The sequence below is a fragment of the Pieris napi genome, chromosome 3 (genome assembly GCF_905475465.1).
Source record: "Pieris napi chromosome 3, ilPieNapi1.2, whole genome shotgun sequence".
Classification (NCBI taxonomy): Eukaryota; Metazoa; Arthropoda; class Insecta; order Lepidoptera; family Pieridae; genus Pieris; species Pieris napi.
The window spans coordinates 13602874-13625249 of NC_062236.1; the positions used below are offsets into that span (position 1 = coordinate 13602874).

Sequence of the window (22376 nt, forward strand, 5' to 3'; positions counted from 1 at the left end):
CTCAACTCTTTCGTGAAGGTGTCATGTTACAATTTGGTATTCTGATAAACAATAACCGCGACAAAAACGCCGCTCAAATGAGTTTGTTCACATTAGGAACTAAAATTTGGCACTCCATACAGTTACGCTCCAAAATTGTTGGTATTTGGTATTCTGATAATACCATTTGACATCTCATGTGAATTAAAATGTAGATTTTTTACGTCAAATTTAATTTGCTCTTCCCTCGGTAAAATCGTTATTTACCAGTGCGTTAGCCATTTTTAGCGAAGTTAAAACTTGTTTTATGTGAAAATATTCTAACATAGGACATTTTATGTGTATCTTGGGGTAAGTTTATTAAATAATATTTATCAATACAGCATTATTTTACGAAAAAAATTGTATATATAAGCATTAGGCTTAGGCCCGTTTCCGCCTTAAACCAAGAAATAAATGATACATCATTTATTTCTTGGTTACCATTAAAAAATACTTAAAATAATATCTTTAGATGGCGAAGAAAATGTAGGCACGAAACGACCAATTGGTTTCTCGGTGTTGGTTACTCTCGCTTTTTTCCAATACCCAAGAAATTAATATGGTATTTACGAAACCTAGAACATATGCTGCTGAGATGAACGAAGAGTCTAGTAAATAGATGATCTAAGGTAAATATTTTGATTATTTTAGCATTAAAAATATCATTTTTATCCTAGAACCAATTTTCGATGCAGACTTGATCATGTCTTGTCTCCAGCAGAGATAAGTCGAACAGAAAAAGATAAATAAGTTAAGATAGGCAAATTTTGTAAAATATTTGTATTTCTCTACTCTACTAAAATTATAAATCTATTAATTTCAGAGATCCAAATGTTCAAAATTCCTGGTAGAAAAATACATTCTGCCTTTGAAGAAGAAGAATATTACATTTATATCATACGACAAGGCCCCTGGATATAGAAAGACACAATAGTGCAGACATTTTCAAATTATTGAATTTGGACTATCCTTCAATTTATAATAAATGATAACACAGCACAATTTCGGTTCCTATATATTTATAAATATTGATATAACATTAAGGTTTTGGATAAAAACATTATTCTGCTTTACACAAGTATGAAATACCATCATTACATACACGATTTTTTTTTTATTTTGATTTTTCGTGGGGAAATGCGTTACGCATACCCTCCCGCGGCACGGTTGAGATTGGTGGGGAAGGGTTATGTGGGACTCGCACAACAGTGCATACCCACTAAAACCCCACGGCGCAACCAGCAATCGCCCGGGGCAGGACACGGTAACAGCGTAGCCTTGTCCGCATCCAGCCACGCGATCAGCCGTTAGTATCACGGTCCTCTACGGCCACGAATGATGTGGAATGGACCTTGGCACAGCAAGGGCCTTTCACATCGGCCAATTCACCCTGTTTATAAAGCTGGGGGAGGTCGGGCACGATGCTTGCAGGGATGCGTCAGCATCCCTTCTTTTCGACGCATGAACCCCTGTTTCCCCGCTGGAGTAACTGCGTGCCCAGGATTAGACACGGGGTTGCACGGTGCAACGGCGGCGCTGAGGTCTCCTACGGCGACGCGGGTGGGCTGCAGGATCATCCTCCCTGGCCCTTTCCGCCTCTTCCTTTTGGTGCATGACGGCTTCGCAGAATCTCTGGAAGATTTCCCACATGCCGTCACTGTCCGAGTTTGTAACTGCTACTCTCACAATGTTATCGAGGGTAGCGTCCTCGCCCTGTAGCACGCCCAGTAGAGGCCTCCTTTCCACCTCCCATGCTAGGCAATCCTTTAAGGTGTGGAGCGCATCATCAACAACACCAGCGTCACAATGGTGGCAGGTTGGTGCCTCCTCACGCCCGACTACCTTATGCAGATAGCTGCCGAAACAGCCGTGTCCGGACAATATCTGCACGAGTCGGTAGCTGAGGCGGCCCCACCGCCTCCTCACCCATTTGTCGAGACCATCATTACATACACGATGGTTTAAGTACTTATTAAGCTTTTTTAAATTTATCGTTCATAACTATTACTTTTTATAAACTAATTAGACAATATACTAAAATAAATAAATATATTTGTCTACAAAATAAAGTAGATGTTATTGATTAGCTCTATGTGAGGCTGGGTTTGAATTAGTTTTTATTATACTTAAGTTTGAGTTTGTATTACTGAAAGTTGTTTTGTAGTGTGTTAAAAGTTTACTATAATCATTAAATTAAATGTGTAAGTAATTATATTGTACTTTTATTAACCTATAAAGTAACATGGCTTATATATTTTTCAATTCGGCTTAGCTATGTATTTAACTCGGTTACTACGTTTTCTATAGGCAGTCATTAAATAAGTGGTAGATTTAATTAATCATTTTATTAATTAATAATAAATTAAAGAACTGCATTCAAAGTAGATTTGTGGTCTGGGTTAAATATCTCTTAACATTTCAATCATTGGTAATTTTCTTCCTCCTTCTTGATGACTACCGCTGATGGCTGTAATACAATGGTTATTGTTAAAATTGTAAATAGGGAGATGTGGTAGATCGCTGTCCTGACAAAATATTATTTCGTAGCAATTTAATTATTTTAAAGTTTAGGAAAATAATAAAAAAAAACTTGCATGAAACACACAAAAATTATGACATATTTAGTGTAATGTAGTATCTTAGTAAAAGTTAAAAAAAAATAAAAAACAGTTCTTAGGGGGCGTCCATAAATTACGTGAGGTGTTTTTTTTAATTTTCTGAGCTCGAAGAGCTCAAAAGCATAAAGAAGCTATCTCTGTTACGAAGCTCGGAGAACTCAAAATAACACAGAATTCGTACATTTGAGCTCAAAGAGTAATCAAAAACAAAATAAGTTAAATGTTGAGCGTTTAGGTATGGTCTATGGAGTTAGCGGGAAGTTGCCGAGATGGCCTTTAGGGTCAACCGTTTTCCTAAATTCTTTTCAATCAGAAAAAAATTTGCGTGATATTTGCCGTGACCCCCCTCTCTCCAACGTAAGATTAAATGAGATTTGACTCGACCCCCTCCCCCCCTTAAACACCTCACGTAATTTATGGACGCCCCCTTATGAATGTTAGACAAAACATAGGTAATATTATTTTTGTGGGTTTGACCCCTGAATCACTTAAAAAGGTTGCAATAGTAGTTTCATGCTATCTAAAAAGTACCAACACTTGCAATTACAGAAATGAATAAATAAATAAACACTAATTTGTCTTCCTTATAGATACCCTTTTTTTATAATTTTAAACCTTTTGAAACATAACATTTTGAAAATTTAAAATATCTATCCATCCTATTTAGTTTGAATCCTTACCCCTTGGCCACAGTCACCTGCGGCGCGGTTTGCGGTGCGGTTTGCGGCGCGCAAGGCGGTGAGCGGTAAAAACAAATTGAGCAAATTGTATGAAGTATGCCACAGCTATCGGCGACGCGCATTGCGGTGCGACCTGCGGCGCGGTGGCTACCCGCGCGTCGGCGGCGGCGACGGCCTGCGCGGCGTGCAAGTGAAACAAATGCACTCGGGAGTATCGAGGCGGCCACAGCTCAGAGCGGCGCGCGCAGCGGCAGAGGTGGATGCATTTAGCATCGCGCGACCAAAACAAATAATTTTGTTTTTATCGCGCATTGAGCTCATATAAAATAATGGATACAGAACAATTTATTAGTGAAATACTGAGTAGACCAGCAATATGGATATCAAAACATCCACATCATAAATATAGGCATGTTATAAAAAAATTGTAGGACGAAATAAAACTAACTAATATACTCTAAATACGTCCACCGCTGATGCCGCCGCGGTCGCAGCTGGTCGAGCTGTGGCATACCACCGCAAACCGCGCCTCTCACAGACCCTCTCGCCGCGCCGCGCTCCACACCGCCAGAAACTGTGGCCAAGCTCTTAGACCATTTGCTGAGAGAATTACTTTTAGAGTGACATGATAATCTCTTTGTTAAGATTATTAAAATTGTAACAATATATCCAGATGTTCGGTATCCATTGTTTTGTGCTGAAACAAAATTAATATTTTTAAGTTGTCTGTCTCTTACAATCAGCAGGGGGTCTAGCCAAGATGGCTTAACAGTAGTGTATGTAGAAAGTCGAAAACTAAATTTGTATGAAAATGACAGCTCGTGTCGACAGTCGGTAGCCTAGGCCCTAAAGGCGTGAGTCGGGATACAATAAGCGACGCCATGACAGTGCTACGAAAAGACACACATTAACGCTTACGCTATTCGGTAGCCAACGGCCAATTAATGTTTCGGCAGTGTAGAAAAAACGGCGTTTCTCCGCCATGTTTTAGCATGATCTCAAAAGCTGCTGTTTGCAATAATTCAGTACAACTATCGCCATCTTTAATGGCTACCATTTTAAAAAATGTCATATTTTTGATATTTTGGACGTTCTGACGAAAAGGTTTTGATTTAGTTATCGGGCTTTTTTAAACGTTGTCGTATAATTATAATAATTTAAACTAGAGTTAATATTTTTAAGTTAAGCGTTTTAGTTTTTCAATGAATCAATGCGAGGATAACATAATAGACACATAAATATGAAAATATCAAGAAAATCAGCAAATTAGTAGAGGTGAATCCTAGTTATATTGGATATCATTTATTGATATTTATATTGCATGTAAGTTTATGAAATTGTTCTTTAATTTGAAAAATACATTATGTAACTTAGGTTACTTCTTTGTCGTAAACTTTATACCATTTAATATTGCCATTACCATTTAATATAATCACAAAGTAAAATGATATTACAATTTTATTTGTACATTTCAGATGAGAAAGCAGTCACTAATGAACATAATTAGAAGTTCTAAATATATTTTATTGTAATTATATTAGAAGCTAATGATATAATATTAATTTAAATTTATCAAATAAAGTGGATTTATACTTCATGAACTTTGGAAATATAAAATCTAGTAAACAATACTAAGTAACGGTAAGCAGATATTTTCTTTAATTATTTATTACTAAGTTAATATACTAGAGAAGTTTATCATAATATTGTTAATGAATGAGAAGTTTGAATTCAAGTCCCTTGGGAATTACTGACATTGTTTGGTTATTAAAAATTTTAATTGACAATAAGCAGCAGTGACAAATTACGTATATATTTTTAAGTTTTTTTTTTTTTTATAGAACGGGGGGCAAACGGGCAGGAGGCTCACCTGATGTAAAGTGATACCGCCGCCCCTGGACACTCTCAATGCCAGAGGGCTCGCGAGTGCGTTGCCGGCCTTTTAAGAATTGGTACGCTCTTTTTTTGAAGGACCCTAAGTCGAATTGGTTCGGAAATACATCAGTGGGCAGCTGGTTCCACATAGTGGTGGTGCGCGGCAAAAGCTGCCTTGAAAAACGCTCAGTTGTGGAACGGCGGACGTCGAGGTGATACGGGTGGAATTTCGTATTCTGTCTCGACGTCCGATGATGAAATTCAGCTGCAGGTATTAATCCGAACAACTCCTCTGAACACTCTCCATGGTAAATGCGGTAGAAGATGCAGAGTGACCCCACATCTCTACGCAACGCCAAAGGATCAAGCCGCCCGGAGAGGGATTGGTCGTCGACGATTCGAACCGCTCTGCGTTGTATACGGTCAAATGGAAGGAGCTGGTACTGGGGAGCCCCCGCCCAGAGGTGAGAGCAGTACTCCATGTGGGGCCGAATTTGCGCTTTATATAGTTGCATGCGGTGGCCCGGAGTAAAGTACCGCCTCGCCTTGCTGAGCACACCAAGCTTTTTGGAGGCTAATTTAGCCTTTCCCTCCAAGTGACCGCGAAACTGAACGTCGTTCGATATGTCAACGCCAAGTATTCCAATGCTGGCTGTGGCTTTAACAAGAGTGTTTTCTAAAAGTGGAGTAGCGACAAAGGGTATTTTTTAGCGGAAAACGCGCAAACTTGTGTCTTCTTGGGGTTAAATTGGACTAGGTTTTGTCTGCCCCAGTCTGAGACTCCACGTAGTAGAGTTTCGACTTCAGACACAAGTTTGTTCCGGTACTCATCAACAACTGCCCGAGAAATACCTGCCCGGCCAGTGTAAAGAATATCCCCAGTGCTGTCATCCGCATAGCAATGAATGTTGCTAAGTTGCAACATATCATTGATATGCAGAAGAAATAGGGTCGGGGATAGAACACAGCCTTGTGGGACCCCAGCGTTCACGGGTTAAAGGTCGGAACTTGCTCCGTCGATGACGACCTTGATGCTCCGATCGGCCAGAAAGCTGGAGATCCAATCGCATAATTTCTCGGGAAGCCCATAGGCTGGAAGCTTCGAGAGCAGTGCTCTATGCCACACCCGATCGAAGGCTTTCGCTATGTCTAAACTTACCGCCAGCGCCTCCCCCTTAGACTCAATTGCCTCTGCCCACCTATGGGTAAGGTATACAAGGAGGTCACCAGCCGAGCGACCACGACGAAAGCCGTACTGAGAATCGCTAATCAACTGGTGGCCCTCTAGATACCTCAAGAGCTGGCTATTAATAATGGTTTCCATTATTTTGGAGAACAAGGAGGTTATAGCTATTGGGCGATAGTTGGACGGATCAGAGCGATCGCCTTTTTTTGAGATCGGATGTATCGAAGCGATCTTCCAGCACTTCGGGACAGTGCCAAGCGTGTACAGGTACCGGAAAAGGCGCGTTAAGACCGGAGCCAACTCAGGAGCACAAGTACGCAGCACAATTGGGGGGATACCATCCGGCCCGCTCGACTTATGAATGTCCAAGGAAGAAAGTGCTTTGCGGACAGCACGTTGCTGGAATGTGATTTCCGGCATCAAATAACCACACCGCGAAATGGTCGGTGGTGATCTCCCTTGGTCATCCAAAGTCGAGTTGGACGCAAAGAGACAGCCCAAAAGGTCGGCCTTCTCCTTCGCAGTGTGGGCCAGAGAGTCATCCTCCCTGTGCAGTGGCGGAATGGCGGGCTGACAAAAATTCCCTTGGACAGCTTTGGCGAGAGACCAGAAGGCTCGTGTCCCTGAAGGGAGTTGGGCCAATCTCTCGCCAAATCTGGCAATGTGCTCTGACTTTGCCTTAGTGATTTCCCGTTTGAAGGACCTGGAGGCTGAGTTATATGCTGTTTTAAGTTCGCTGGTATTGGCATCACGAGATTTCGCCGCTTCCGCCCATGCCTTAAAGCATTCTCGCTTTCGACGCGAGGCCGCCTTGCAAGATCGTTTAAACCAGGGCTGAGACTTGCCACCGATCGGCACCGCAGAAAATGGAATAAAGAGTTCCATGCCCTGCAGAACTACTTCAGCGACAGAGGTGGCGACGGAATCTAGAGCTTCCGGCGAAAAGCACATAGGCCCCCCAAGGGTAGGACGCAAAGAAAGACCGCATCCCATCCCAATCTGCTGACTTATAGTGCCAAATACGGCGACAACCCATATAGCGGGGCCGTGAAGGGCGCGTAGAAGGCACAGTACTCCGGACCACACAATGATCTGATGAACCCAATGGCGGGTCAACAGAGACTTGATAGTTCTCCGGATGTGAAGTTAGCAGAAGGTCCAACAAAGAGGGTTTATGACCATCCACATCTGGTATTCGCGTAATCGCAGGGACCATTTGTGACAGGTCGTAGGCTAAAGCAAAGTCGTGAAAGGATCTTCCCGCGTAATCGATGGTTTCAGAGCCGAGCCAATCGGCATGGTGGGCGTTAAAATCGCCAAGTATCACGATTTCAGCAGTAGGAACCCTTTCGAGCAGGGAATCTGTAGCCATTTGGATGTGCTCAATGAGTCGGTCAGTTTCGGTATTTTCACTATGGGACCTGTACAGGCATGCGTAGAATCGCGGATGGTCATCGCAGTCTACGCGCAGCCAGAGGTTAGATAGGTCCCTTCCTTCAAGCGTCCCGAGGCGACGAGAACAGATATCCTCTCTGACGTACACGCAAACTCCCGCCCGCGGCACAAATGAATGCTCCAATTTGTACCCCGGGTAGGAGAGGTAGGAAGTATCAGCCGGGGAGGAAATCTGAGTCTCGGTAGTGGACTGCGTTGATATTGGAATTGAGCCCCCTGACATTTGTGAAGTCCACGGCGAGCGTGGACGGGGGTGCCTTTGTTGAATTGCTCCGTTTGCCCCGAGAACGATAACTGTTTTTGTTGTTGAGCGCAGAATTGCCCCCCCCCAGAATACTGTTACGAGCTAGGGGATCGGATAGAAACGCCGTAAATCTCTTCAAGGGTTTATTTCTAATTAAATTAACGAGGAATTTGTTAACACTAAAAACTGGAAATTACGCACAAAAAATTCACTAAATACACACAAAATACTGTCACTAATTACTTTAATACACGCACTTCACACAGTACTTGTATTCACTTGTCTTCACAATATTCGCACTTTGTCACTCCGGTGTTTATCGCTTGGTATCGCATTTAAAACTGAACTGACTGGTCGCGTTTCGGCTCGCTTATATATCCCTGGGAACGATGTTCGAGAACTCTCTAGGCGGCAGCGCAACTGAGTAGCGGTCGCACAATTCTAGAACGTGCGTACTAGCTATCTCTTTCGCACATTGCTCCGTCCTTGTCGTATGGCGTTCTAGAGTGCTCGGTCTAGCTTTGAGAAGGTTCTGATCTTCCCTCTCTCTCGCGTATCATTCCGTCCTTGTCCCACACCTAGAAAATTCGTTCTAGAACATTCCTTCATCAAAGGGGTATAACCAGGCCTGAAAACGCCTGAAAACGGGTTTCCTGAAAATTGTACCATTCGACTACACGTGCTCTGAAACGGCCTGAAAAAATGTTTCAGGCATCTGAAAACTAGGGTAACATTCTGTAAATTACGATTTTCTTATATGTGATCGACCCTCCCCTGAAACGGTCAGAAATCACATTTCAGCCTGCTGAAAAGTTCTCTAACTAGTGGAAAAATCTAAAAACATTTCAGTCGACCCGTCTTCGTAACAATACTAAGGGCAGCCTGTGCGTCCACCACCGGGTGCTGAGTGTCCCGGTGTTGGACGGGGATTCTCCACCGCGAGCGCGTGTGGTACCCCCCTGGGGTAGATTCTCTTTTTTCTGCACCTTCATATTTCATATGGGGGGGGGATGGGCTCTGGGAGTCTCTCTCACCGCACGAAACGCGAGTACAATAGGGCGAACCTATTGCATCACTTCACGCCGGTTTTCTAAGAGACAGTGGTACTGCCCCGGTCGTGCCTGCCCATTTGGCTGAAGCCCGAAGGCAACAGCATGGCACTCCCACTAGGAAGGGGTTGACTGATTGCGCTGATGAAATAACCTCTGTCACAGGTTATTTCACCAGTGGGCGATGGGGTCGTCACGTCCCGACGCCTATATAGTTTAGAATAAAGTAAAGGGTAACGATTTAGAAATCGTTACCCTTTACTTTAAGATTTATTATTTATTTATTACTTTATCCCCCGAATTGGGGGTTGCGGGGGGTTTGCGGAGGGGAGGGGATGTAGTAATCACCCCCCAAAAACTTTGCGCGACGGAAACGGTTTAAAAAAATATATTTTTTATCTTAAACCCTTAAATCTTTATACTTGATCATTTGATCAAAGTACTAATTAAAATATTTTCTTTTCAGAAAAAGAAAAGTTAATAAGACAACTAAAAGTATTAACAGAAACCACAAATGGACAAGTTTTATTTAAGTCTTAGCTTTTAATTAATTTAAGTGTTATATTAAGTACCTGAAAATTAATTTGATAAGATAAAATAAATTTTGCTATGAATTGTGCATCGACGGCCACCGAACCTTTCTTTGTGGTACCTACTTTGTGGTATCTAGTATTATTTCTTGTTTAATTGTTATTAAGATTGAATTGTCTGTTTTTTTTTAATCCTGTAAAACATATTACGTTATTTATTTTAAAGCAAAAACATTACATTACATATTTTTATAATACTTACCGTCGGTTTAGTTGGAATAAATTGAATCATTATTATGAGATACTAGCAGACCGGCCAAGCGCGTTCCTGTGGCTAAGGTTTTTTTTATATTACATAGTAGTAAACTATTCAAGGGAAACGGTAGGAGAACGCCAGTCATGACTCATAGGGACCACCATGCTTTATTGGTACTTATGCCATTAAATTGTAGCTTATGTGAAACGTTGGTACTTTCAACACAGCGCCATCTGTTAGAATTGTGACTGTTAAATAATAAACAAATATTTTGCAATAAAATAATATTGCGCGTATAAATTGAGATGTAAGCTATCCTATCTTTTAAGTTAGATCAAACTGCACACGGTGTGCAAATTTGATATCGATTCGGTAGTTTAGGAGTCACACAAGATTACACAAGTACGAATAACTGCCCGAAGTGGGAAGGTCGAGTCAGAGCTGGGACTAGATGATAAAAGAGGTTGTAACACATGCGCACAGGCAATTCCTTTGTTCAAGTTTGAAGTTATACAGTTTACGTAAAATCAATGTGTGAATTATAGTGAATCAAGTCATCATTGGAATGTTTAATTTCCTACCCTAAGAACTAGATCAACTAGCACCTAACACAATATATATAAATATGAATACATCTACATTAGGTAATAATGAATTAATTTGGTGCACCTGTTTGTGTTGAGTATTAATGGCTGTATTTAAAGAAAAAACTTTTTAACCGGATTAAAGTTATGTATTATTATAAATTTACAATTATTTAACATAATTTTAAATATAACCGAAGTTTCGCGTGCTTTACACTTTACAGCGTGCGTGGTCACGGTGACTGAAGACAAAAGGTGTTGGATGTCAAAAAGTATCACAGCTGTAGAGAAAGTTGCATTATCTGTATTTATTTCCCCGGAGTTGGTATCGACTAAAAGATGGAGGGTTTTGGCAATAATGGCTCACGGTGTCCTCTAATTTCGCGGATTGTTTTTCTTGAGATTTTAATTTGGATATTATTGGATCCCAGGTGTTTGACAATTTTAGGCCGTCCTCTCTATTGAAATTGGAGTGTTTTTTGATTACAATGGCTTCGCGTACCAATCTTGGGAAGAATCTTTTTTCTTTCGCAAGTACTTTCGGTTGGTCAAAGCGTATGTAGTGATTAGGCCTATCTAGTATGTGTACACAGACTGCTGATTTTGTGTGTCGTCTATGTCTTATGTCCGCAATGTGTTCTTTGAGTCTGCTGGACATATTGCGTTTAGTTTGCCCTAGGGATGTGACATTCGGCATTAAAAAAAAAATCGGTTTTTTATTAATCGATTATTTTTTAAGCATGAAAAATCGATTAATAAACAATAGATTTTTTATTAATTAATTTTTTCCGAATTTTTGAATTAATTTCAAAATAAACACCCTAAATATTTTATTTTTCATGATTTTTAAAATTAAAAATAAATAATAGAAATTATAAACACAAATTAACGTTTAAGAATAATCGAAATTAACTTAATCTCGTTTTGATAGATTTTAGGTGAAATTTGATAAATGATGAGTGTATGCGTGAACAAAAGTCAATTTTACCATATTTTGTCAATGAGGATTATTATTTGATCGAGGATTTATATTTATGTATGGTGTCTGACATCAAGGATATGTTAGAAGGTCTTGAAATTCAAAGAGGACAACAATCCTATAATCAGGGGAACGGCTCCACTGCAGTCGAACACAACGTACAATCACAGGTTCGACTCCCGCGCATTGAATTACCTACTTTTTCGGGTAATTATGAAGAATGGCCTTCTTACAAAGATATGTTTGTTGCACTGGTACATGAAAACACGTCACTGTCTAATGTTCAACGATTACATTATTTGAAATGCAGCATAACAGGTGAAGCAGCATCCTTATTAAAACACATCCAAATCACCGAGTCGAATTACTTATCTGCTTGGGAGACTTTAAAACTTAGATATGGGAATAAACGTATGATAATTAATTCATTATTTAAACGATTATTTTCACAAAAGAAAATTATGTCACAATCGGCTTAACAATTAAATGGAATATTAGATACAACAAATGAAGTTTTAAACAGCTTACAAAATCTTAAGGTATCCACAGAGTCATGGGACCCTATAATTGTATTTTTAGTAGTTCAAAGGTTGGATCCAGATACTCACAAAGAATGGGAACAATTTTCGTATGATATGAGTCAAGAAGAATTATCTACCTGGTTTGAATTACAGAAGTTTTTAGAAGGAAAATTTAGTACGTTAGAATTGTTAAATCCACCTTTTAAACCAACTCTCAAGCCGTTAAGAGAACGTGTTTTCCACATGTCTATAGAGAAGACATGTATTATGTGTAAGGAAAGTCATAGCTTATGTCGTTGTAAAACATTCTCAAAAATGTCACCTGCAGAAAGAAGTCACTATGCACAACACAACAAACTCTGCTTCAACTGCTTGGCTCCAGGGTATTCGGCATTTAGATGTAATTTACCTCTTTCATGTCGAATATGCAAGGCTCGTCATCATTCTCTTCTTCATCAGTCAACTAAAGCAAATGCGTCGGCATCTTTAGAACTCAAGCAACCGATGACATTACCTCAGGAAGAGGAGAAGACTCTTGCTACAATGACAGCTTTACATAATGTTACAGAACATATCAATCTATTGGCAACCGCAATTGTGGTTATAAAGGGAAACTATGGGCACACAACTGTACTTAGGGCGCTAATAGATTCGGGGTCGCAGTCATGCTTTATCACTCAAAAGGCAACTCAAGCACTAAATTTGCAACGCAAACCTGTAAATTTGGTCGTCACGGGTATGGATAATATGAAGGTAAACATCAAACAAGAAGTCAATTTTGATTTATTGTCACGCTGGGAACCTAACTTTGAGCTACCAATACACGCCTACGTGATGTCACAGCCATTAAAGTTTAACATACCTTCATCAGAATATTTGCAACAGGAACTGCGTCACTTTGAGAAATTGAATCTAGCAGATCCAAATTTTATGGATTCCGGAGCATTGGATTTGCTATTAGGGGTGCAAGAGTAATTCTTAAACAAGGATTAATCAAGGGTCCATCAGGCACAGTATGCGCACAGAAAACCAGCTTGGGATGGATTGTGATGGGTGGAATAAACATCAACATGAAACCAAAGCATAACGCCATAATGGCAATGAATATCACAACTGATGCAAGTTTTAATGATTTAATTAAAACTATTTGGGAGATAGATACAGACACAAAACGTAATTTAACTAAAGAAGAATTGAGATGTGAAGAATTTTATAAATAAACTCATGCTAGGAATAACGAAGGAAGATATATAGTTAGATTACCCTTTAAAACTGAAGCACCATTGTCATCTGAAGGAAATACAAAAGAAACAGCAATTAAGAGATTAATGCAGCTTGAAAGAAGATTTAGTAGAAATCCAGAACTAAAAGACGAATATCTGAAAGTAATAAACGAATATAAAACATTAAATCATATTGAAGAAGTTCTGAAAGAAGAATGGTTGAAGATTCGCCGAGATCCTATGAATGTGAATAACATTTCTATCGATCGATGGTTGAGTACTTCATGCTCCAACATGGATACAATTCAAATTCATGGTTATTGTGATGCTTCTATTTTAGCTTACGCCGCCGTGGTGTATTGCCTAGTCAAGAAAACGGACGGTTCATATAGAACATCATTAATTGCAGCCAAAACTAGAGTGGCTCCCCTCAAGACAATTTCGTTGCCAAAATTAGAACTTTCTGGAGCTTTGCTTTTATCCCGATTATTGAACCAAGTAGCACAGGCCATGAGAATACCGATGGAAAGAGTTTTCGCATGGACAGATTCATCTATAGTCATAGCTTGGTTGTCTGGCGAACCCACGAAATGGAAGCCATTTGTGGCCAATCGTGTAATAGAAATTTTAGCAAATCATAAAAAAGAACAATGGCATCATGTCCAGTCACAAGAAAATCCAGCAGATATTGCATCTAGAGGTATGTTTATCTCCGATTTGAAACACTGCAACCTTTGGTGGAAAGGACCTACTTGGTTACAAAAAGGAGAAATCATCTTAACAGACGAGAACATATTTACAACAGATCTAGAAAAGAAAAAGGAAAGAATTAAAACTCTCATATTGACAAACATTAATGAAGAAAAGAGATTTTCTGAAAAAATTGACAGATTTACTACCTTAAATGAACTATTAAGAACCATAGCTTATTGTAAAAAGTTTATCAAGTTTAAAAAGGATAATAAAAACATAATTATCACAACAGAAGATATAGAAGAAGCGTTACTAATATGTATCGAAATAGTGCAAAATGAAGAATTCGAAACTGAAATAGATTCGTTAAAGAAAAAGAACAATATTAAAAAGAACAGTAAATTGAAGACGCTTAATCCATTTTTAGATAATAATGGAGTGCTCAGGGTGGGCGGAAGATTAGCAAAATCAAGTTTAGAAACAAATACTAAACATCCTATAATCATTGGAAACAACAATACTCTTGTCTCACTTATTATCGCCGACGCTCATAAAACAACATTACATGGAGGTATTCAGCTAATGCTTTGTTATTTACGCTCTAAATATTGGGTATTGCGTGCAAAAGACATGACAAAGAAGCATATCCATCGATGTCTAATTTGCGCTAAGGAAAGTGCAAAGGTAAAAACTCAATTAATGGGTGATTTACCTTCCGTTCGTACTACACCTTCTCGACCATCTATCAATGCAGGTGTAGATTTCGCTGGTCCATTTCAAATTTTGTTGAACAAAGGAAGAGGTAACAAAACAAACAAAGCCTACACTGCAATTTTTGTCTGTATGTCTACTAAAGCAATTCACTTAGAACTAGTCGGTGACATGACGTCAAATTCATTCATAGCTGCATACAGACGATTTACATCAAGAAGAGGCAAATGCGCACATCTTTGGAGTGATCAGGGAAAAAACTTCGTAGGAGCAAACAAAGAGTTATGTAAAGCATGGGAAGAAGCAAAATTGCAATTTGACCAAGAAATCATAGACAGCTTAGCAAATGATGGCACTCAGTGGCACTTCATTCCTGCATACTCACCAAACTTCGGAGGACTCTGGATGGTGTAACTAGAGTTTATAGTGTTAAAAATGGAAATAATATTGTAAAACGATCTGTATCTAATCTTTGCTATCTCCCAATTAATGAAGCTTAAGTGCCAAATTGTTAAAGTATGTTAAGGGTTTGCATGTAATCTTTTGAAAGGACATTAAAGGTCCTTTGGTGGGCGGATATGTTCAGTCATATTATGTTTGTAATTTTAATATTTAGTAATAAAGTAGATTCAACGCGAAGCAGACGTTTCATTGCACTAGAATTATACTTAATAGTTCACCAGTCAAAAAGCAACCTTATCGCCCGAACAGTAGGTATGTAATCTTGTGATGCTGAATAAATTTATTTTACTTTCAAATTATAGTGTTCCATTCAAACTTGAGTTTTTGTAAAATTAACTGGTTTTATCATCCTTTCGATGTTTTACAAAAAAACATCTATGCATCAAGTATATCAATACATCTTCAAAGCATCGGATTTGCGATTATACTTGCGATACAAAGCATCGGATTCAATGTATCGCATTATAAACATCGATGTATATCGAACATCCCTAATAGTTCGACGTCCGGGTTATAAAAGACGGGTGATCTTATCTGAACAGACGGTGGACGGCCTGAGACCCAAGTTGATAATGAAGTATTGAAGGCTATTATGGAAGCGGATCCATCGCAAATCACGTCCGAGTTAGCTGCAGGCTGCGGTGTTAGTGATAAAACTGTTTTAATTCACTTGAAGCAAATTAAGAAGATTAAAAAGCTTGAAAGATGGGTACCTCACGAATTGACTGAAGCAAACCGGCAAACGCGCGTCGACTGCTGCGTTACATTACTGAACCGGCACAATAATGAAGGCAATATTTTAAACCGAATCATTACCTGTGATGAAAAATGGATTCTTTACGATAGTCGGAAGCGCTCAGCGCAATGGTTGGATCCTGGCCAGCCAGCCAAATCCTGCCCCAAGCGAAAATTAACCCCAAAAAAGTTACTTGAAAGCGTTTGGTGGACTGGTGCCGGTATTATTCATTGCAGTTTTCTAAAATCTGGCCAGACTATTACGGCTGATGTCTATTGTCAGCAATTGCAAACCATGATGGAAAAGCTAGCGGCTAAACAACCTAGGCTGGTCAATCGCTCCACGCCACTGCTACTTCACGACATCGCTAGACCACACACTGCACAACAGACGACTACCAAATTAGAAGAGCTTCAATTGGAATGTCTAAGACATCCTCCGTACTCCCCGGACCTTGCTCCAACAGATTACCTACCATTTTTTTTCAAATCGCCTTCACAGATTTTTTTGATTCCCGTCCAACTGGTTTTTTTAGTAAAGGGATCAATAAATACCTATGAGATGGCAAAAGTGCATAGAAAACAATGGTTCATACTTTGATTAATTAAATATATTATATTTAAAAATATTCGACTTTTTGTTCCTCCCATACAAAACGCCATACGCAAAATTTCATATGTAAGGACCTAATATTATTATACCATTTGCACCTTCCGTAAATTCCACTTAAATCGAAAATTATTCCGACCTTGCTCAAATTCAAATTTCGTCCCTTTGCAGATTCTTTTACAATAATATTGTAAAGTTTTAACTTCTATTTGTTTATAAAAGTGACATTAGGAATACATTTAATCCAGAGACAATATGACGGAATAAGGTGCTACGAACAGCAGCTCGTATCTACGCTGTCGACTTTGCGGTAATGTATCGACATGCCTCTTGGCTACAAACGAAGCGTTTTCGACAATACAATTACGAAAAAGCGGTAGTGTATGTAGAATATATATCTTTTCGACACAAATATGGCTAGACCCCCAGTTTAATAATGAGAACTCTATTACTAGTCTACAACTCTATTACTACTACGAAGTAACATAGTTGTGCAGTAACAGAGTAGTAAATTCAACACTAAGAGTAATTTCTTCTTAAAATAAATATTTTGACAAAATTAAAACAGATTAGACAATTATTCCCTTCATGCTATATTTTATTTATTAAATTATGTACGTTATTACAACGTTCGCGGGACTAAATCTTAAATAATCATGGATTATTCAATAAAATTATGAAATTGGCAGGGATAGATTTTTTTAAATGATAAATCCGCTTAAGTGTCATAACTATTAAACAAAACAATAATAAAAATGTAATAAAAATATATTGTGATTTTTGCATAGTGCTATGAGACGTGGGACAACATTTTCTTGTATGTAAATAACTTAGTTTTTCGTTTGAAAATACATTAATTAATTTGTCCTTCAACTAAATATGATAAAATGCTATTTAAATATTTTACATATATATATTAGTGAACAAATAATTTTTGCTTGGGGACGACATTTTCTGCTACGGATTTTAAATTGACTAATTTGACCTCATGGTAGGACATAACCTAAAAATTGCTGTTATTATTAGTAAGAATAAAATAATAATTCATTAAGTATAAATAAAATTGAATAATTCGTAATAAATTCCTCGTCCAATGTGGATATTAATACAAATAAAAAAAAATGCTCCATTTGCGTGTAAAAATCGAATTAATCATCCATACTTAACATTTCGACAAATATAATTTACTCTATAAAAAGCTAATTCAATATTAGCATAATAATATATTGTTAAAAATTGGCCGGTTAAAATTTGGGTAATTAAGCATAAAGCTAATAATGATCCCAAATTTCATAAAATTGAGAGAGAGATATTAGAGGGGGAAGGTAAATCAATTAAAGAATTATTTATAACTTTTAATAATGGGTGAGTTTTTTGTAAAGCATTTTTTTTTTATCAGTAGTTGAAAGATCGTAATGGCCCAAAAAAATAATTAGTAATTTTTTTTAAAGTAATTAATAGATAAATAATAATTATTATAATTATTAAAAAACTTTGAGAATTGTATAATTTTGATAGTTTTATTTTATTTTCATTAAATAATATAAAGTAAGTAATTATTTATTATATTTATTTCATCATTAATGAAATTATCTATAAAGTTGAAATAGTATTTTTAAAATTGAAATTATCATTACTATGAAAATTATTAGAATAAACAATATTTTTTATTTTTAAGAAAAAGTTTACTATTTAATTTGATGAAATTCTAGAAACCAAAATAAATTAAACTAATAAACCCCCAAGAAAAATTAGTACAAAATATAATATAAACATAATATACCTAAAATTAATGAAAGTAATAAAGTTTGGGAAAGGATTATTAAACCCATTGTTCTTGGGTTGAAAATATTAAAGTAAAAGAGATAAAAAATATTATTGTTAATAAAAAAAATAAAATATCAAAGAAATAAAAATAATAATTTTGGAGATTATTGATGAGATATAATTATTTTCTTTGAAGTTTTAAAATTTTTCAATATTTTTGGTTTACAAGACCAATTTTTTTTGAAACTATAAAAACAAAGAAGAAACTATATAACCCCAAGAAGACACTTTTTTTTAATTAATATTTTGTGTAAATTTTATGACCGATTGTGTTTTTGTGTTCCTTCAACGTGCAAGAGATTTGAATAAAAAAAATTGAATACTCGTATTGAAAACGCACGACAAACGAAAACGTATGTCCAAGGACAAGCTGTGAAATAGAAACCGGCTTGCCGATTAAATATTAGTATTTATATTTTTATTTTTAGTGTGAACCAACTGCCCACTGAAGTATTTCCAACCAATTCAACTAAGGGTCTGGCAACGCACTCGCAAGCCCTTTGGCATTGAGAGCGTCCATGGGCTCTATCACTTAACACCAGGTGAGCCTCCCGCCCGTTTGCCCCCTGTTCTATTAAAAAAATCATTAAATACTTGTTTGTGTGGAAGGAAGAGCAAACAGATCCAATTTAGATTTAACGCACTCACATGAATGATTATGAATAAATGACATTATGATTAGTTTGAAAATATATCCTTGGGAATATTAATATTTTTGTTCCTTGTTTTCTTTAAAGCGCACTTCACTTTGAGAGGTGTAACTCGAATGAGCTCATTACAATATTTTCGTCTGTTATTAACACCCGATCCAGTCATAAGTTTATCGATTTTGGTATCAACTTTGCGTTTAAGGTTAGAACTAGCCTCTTTCAATCGATGTTTAATGGAATCTTTAATAGGACGACTAGCTACAACTTCTGACAAAAGCCCAATACCACTGTTAAGTAGTTCTTTTCCAATCACTTTGGCACCACTACTGAGTAAAGAATCCACTTCGAAATAACCCAAAAAAACTGCCGATACCATGACCACGTTGATGTAAGGCTCCATTGTAGATTTTCATTACAAACTTCATCTGACTCCTCAAGATCATCTTCAGACCTTTCACCGTCGTCAATCAAGGTTAAATATTCTTCTATCTCCCTTGAAAGTATGGTTGCAACTGCAAAAAATAAAATATATCAGATTACAGCTATGGGCATACTGTCTGTACTAACTGCATAGTGTTGCAGATTTACAACATCAAAATAGAAGCAATTTGTACAAATCCAAAATGCTATTGTCCTTCCTAACCAATTACTATACCGAAAAGAAGTTGAATTATTACAATAAAAAAAATGCACTTATTTACCTTCGAAAATTAACTATTTACTCCAAAAACACTATTCAAATTTTCACCTGCTACAAATTTCCGAGAGTCAATGCTTTGTGAATGTCAAGCTGGCATTTGACAGACGCGAAAGAAAAAAGGTGCTGCCACTCAATAAAATTTTTGCCCAGGGGGCCTATCATGAACTTTCTTAAAACAATCCAGTTGAGATACAGTTGAATTTAGGTACCTAAAGTCAATAGCATTTTTTCGTACCATGACCGCCTATAAGCTGAAACTTATTAGCATTGCAAGACCGAACGATAATTTTGTTTGTGGTTTCTATGTAAGTATAGAAATTTTACTGTCAAACTTACTTCGACAGATGTTTCTATAAAAATAAATAAATATAAAATTATTTTAAATAATTCGTGAATTCCAATAAGCTATTATGTATTAATATTAATATTTATTTAATATAAAACTATTCTTTTGGTATATTTTAAACGTAAATTTTGGTGCTATGATAGTGAAACTTATTATTTCTAATATATATATATAATAATAATAATAATTTGGTAGCCGTGTTGGTGGTATGTTGCAGTTTTACGTCAATATGCATTTAAGGGTAGAGATGTGACATTCTGCACAAAAAATCGATTTTTAATTAATCGATTGTTTTTTTAGCATGAAATCGATTACTAAAAAATGATCGATTTTTTTAGATTTATCGATTATTTGCAATTTTTTAATTTTAAAGTTTTAGAATAATAACCCCCAACCACTTTCACTCGCCGGAAACAGTTATTTAAAATAAAAATATTAATATACTAACCTATCCTAACCGAACAATACATAATGATAGGTTTTTTGCACAGCTCCGGCGCTACGGGAAATACAGCCCCACACCCTTGCGTACCAACACAGTTACGGCGGGTGGAGGCTGCTCCTCCTCCGCGCCTACGCTTTTAAAATAGCACTCTAGGTGTAAAACAGACTAGTAACACAGTTAGCTTGACTGAATCGATGTTGTCATAAATGCGGACCTAACTTAACCAAGATCCAGTTTACATGTAGATAAATAATAATGTAACAGTTAACATGTAGCAAATATTAATTAACAGTGCTATAAAACAATTACCTCGATTGTAAAATATAGCCAAGTTTCCAAAAAATCCCGCACAGTCACGTAAACTTGAAATTAACGGATTTAATTTCTGACAAAACCTACATTCGAAATTCGATTTCACCTAAAATCTATCAACACGAAATTAGGTTAATTTCAATGTTGATTATTCTAAAACTCTAAAATACAAAAATTTGGAAATAATCGATACGGTTTGTTTACGAACTTTAATACATTACGCAACATTTTTAATAATTTTTTTAATACTTCTTAATAATACTACTAATACTTACGCAACTCCGGCAGAAAAAAATAACTTGGAGGTGTTCCAATCAAGGTCCCCCGAGACATACATACCTAGACCTACATAATGAGTATTATCAAATTCTGAATTTGACTTAAGCAATTTAATTTTAAAAGAAATATTTTTTATGTCATGTACGGTTCCTGGATCATCAGGGGTTCGAAATAATAGAATAAATAGAACTTACTCTATATTTATCACTCGCGTTATACAATAGACTATGAGCGAAATAATAACTATTATGTTAATTGCAATCTAACAAACAGAGAGAGTGCCTACGTCTGGCTATGCTCCCGGGGTGATACTCCAACGATTTAGTTAATTACGAATGACTGCATAGTAACAGTCGAAGAGAGTGCCTGCGTCGGGCTATACTCTCGGGGCGTGACTCCGACGATGTAGGAAATCGTCATGCTTATATGTGATCAAACTGTACAGCCAGAGCACGTACTTACATAATAATAACATCACGCTCGTGGATGATTGGAATGTACGAGCCCTGGCACGTACTTATAAAAACATCACGGTTGTAGATGATCGGAATGTACGAGCCCTGGCACGTACTTGCATAGGGAATAATTAAGCTTATAAAATAAGGAAGCCTGAGCGAGTAAAATGTACAGCCTTGGCTCGTACATACTCCCCCAGGCAAAAGTGCAAAATGTACAGCCTTGGCTCGTACATGTCATATGTTTATTTTTTTATTTCTGCCAAGTAATGACTGTATCGTACGAATGGCCTAAGCATTAGCCAGCCAGTTTATTAAATGTTGTAACAAACGCTACGGCTTACACCCCTGTGTATTGCATTATAGACTGGAAGTTGATTATGGAACGTGCTCGCTCTAAAAGTCGTCAAAGAGTTCCATTATTCGGAAAAGTTAGATGTGAGAAAGTTAAATAAAAAAATTGTAAAAAATACAAGTAAAGACAAAAATGCAAACATTATTAGCTAAAGCGTCTCCGATTTGAGAGAAAATGTCCAGACTCAGTTAAGTTTCGGTATGATCATAATGGTCCTTGAATTTAATATATTAGAAGTTCAGACCAACACCACACTCATAAAAAGAAGGAAAAGAAGGCAAGATAGCCAAAATAATAATTACGTTCAAACTAAATAAATAAAATAATAATAAAAATTAATTCTTTGACGCAAAAATAATTACATTTTGTACTTACATTTAAAAGATTGTAAACATACACTAGGCTACGAATCGTTGAGATACAATATTCATTGTGGTTAACACTTAACCTTATAAATAATATTATACTTCTATGAGCACTAGCAAACTAGGCCTAGCCTGTATCTTAAGCGCTAGTTCCTTCCAGTGTCATTAAGAAACTGGTTAAGTTGTTTGTCATTAGATGTTTATTCATTT

The 22376-nt window shown here is 37.1% G+C and overlaps 1 long non-coding RNA gene across 1 annotated transcript; it reads left to right on the forward strand.

Moving 5' to 3' along the window:
• The first annotated feature begins 496 nt into the window (after positions 1-496).
• Positions 497-1023, forward strand: LOC125063327. Its single transcript, XR_007119500.1, has 2 exons — positions 497-650; positions 845-1023. It is a non-coding gene; the product is annotated as an uncharacterized LOC125063327 (long non-coding RNA).
• Positions 1024-22376: the final 21353 nt, after the last annotated feature.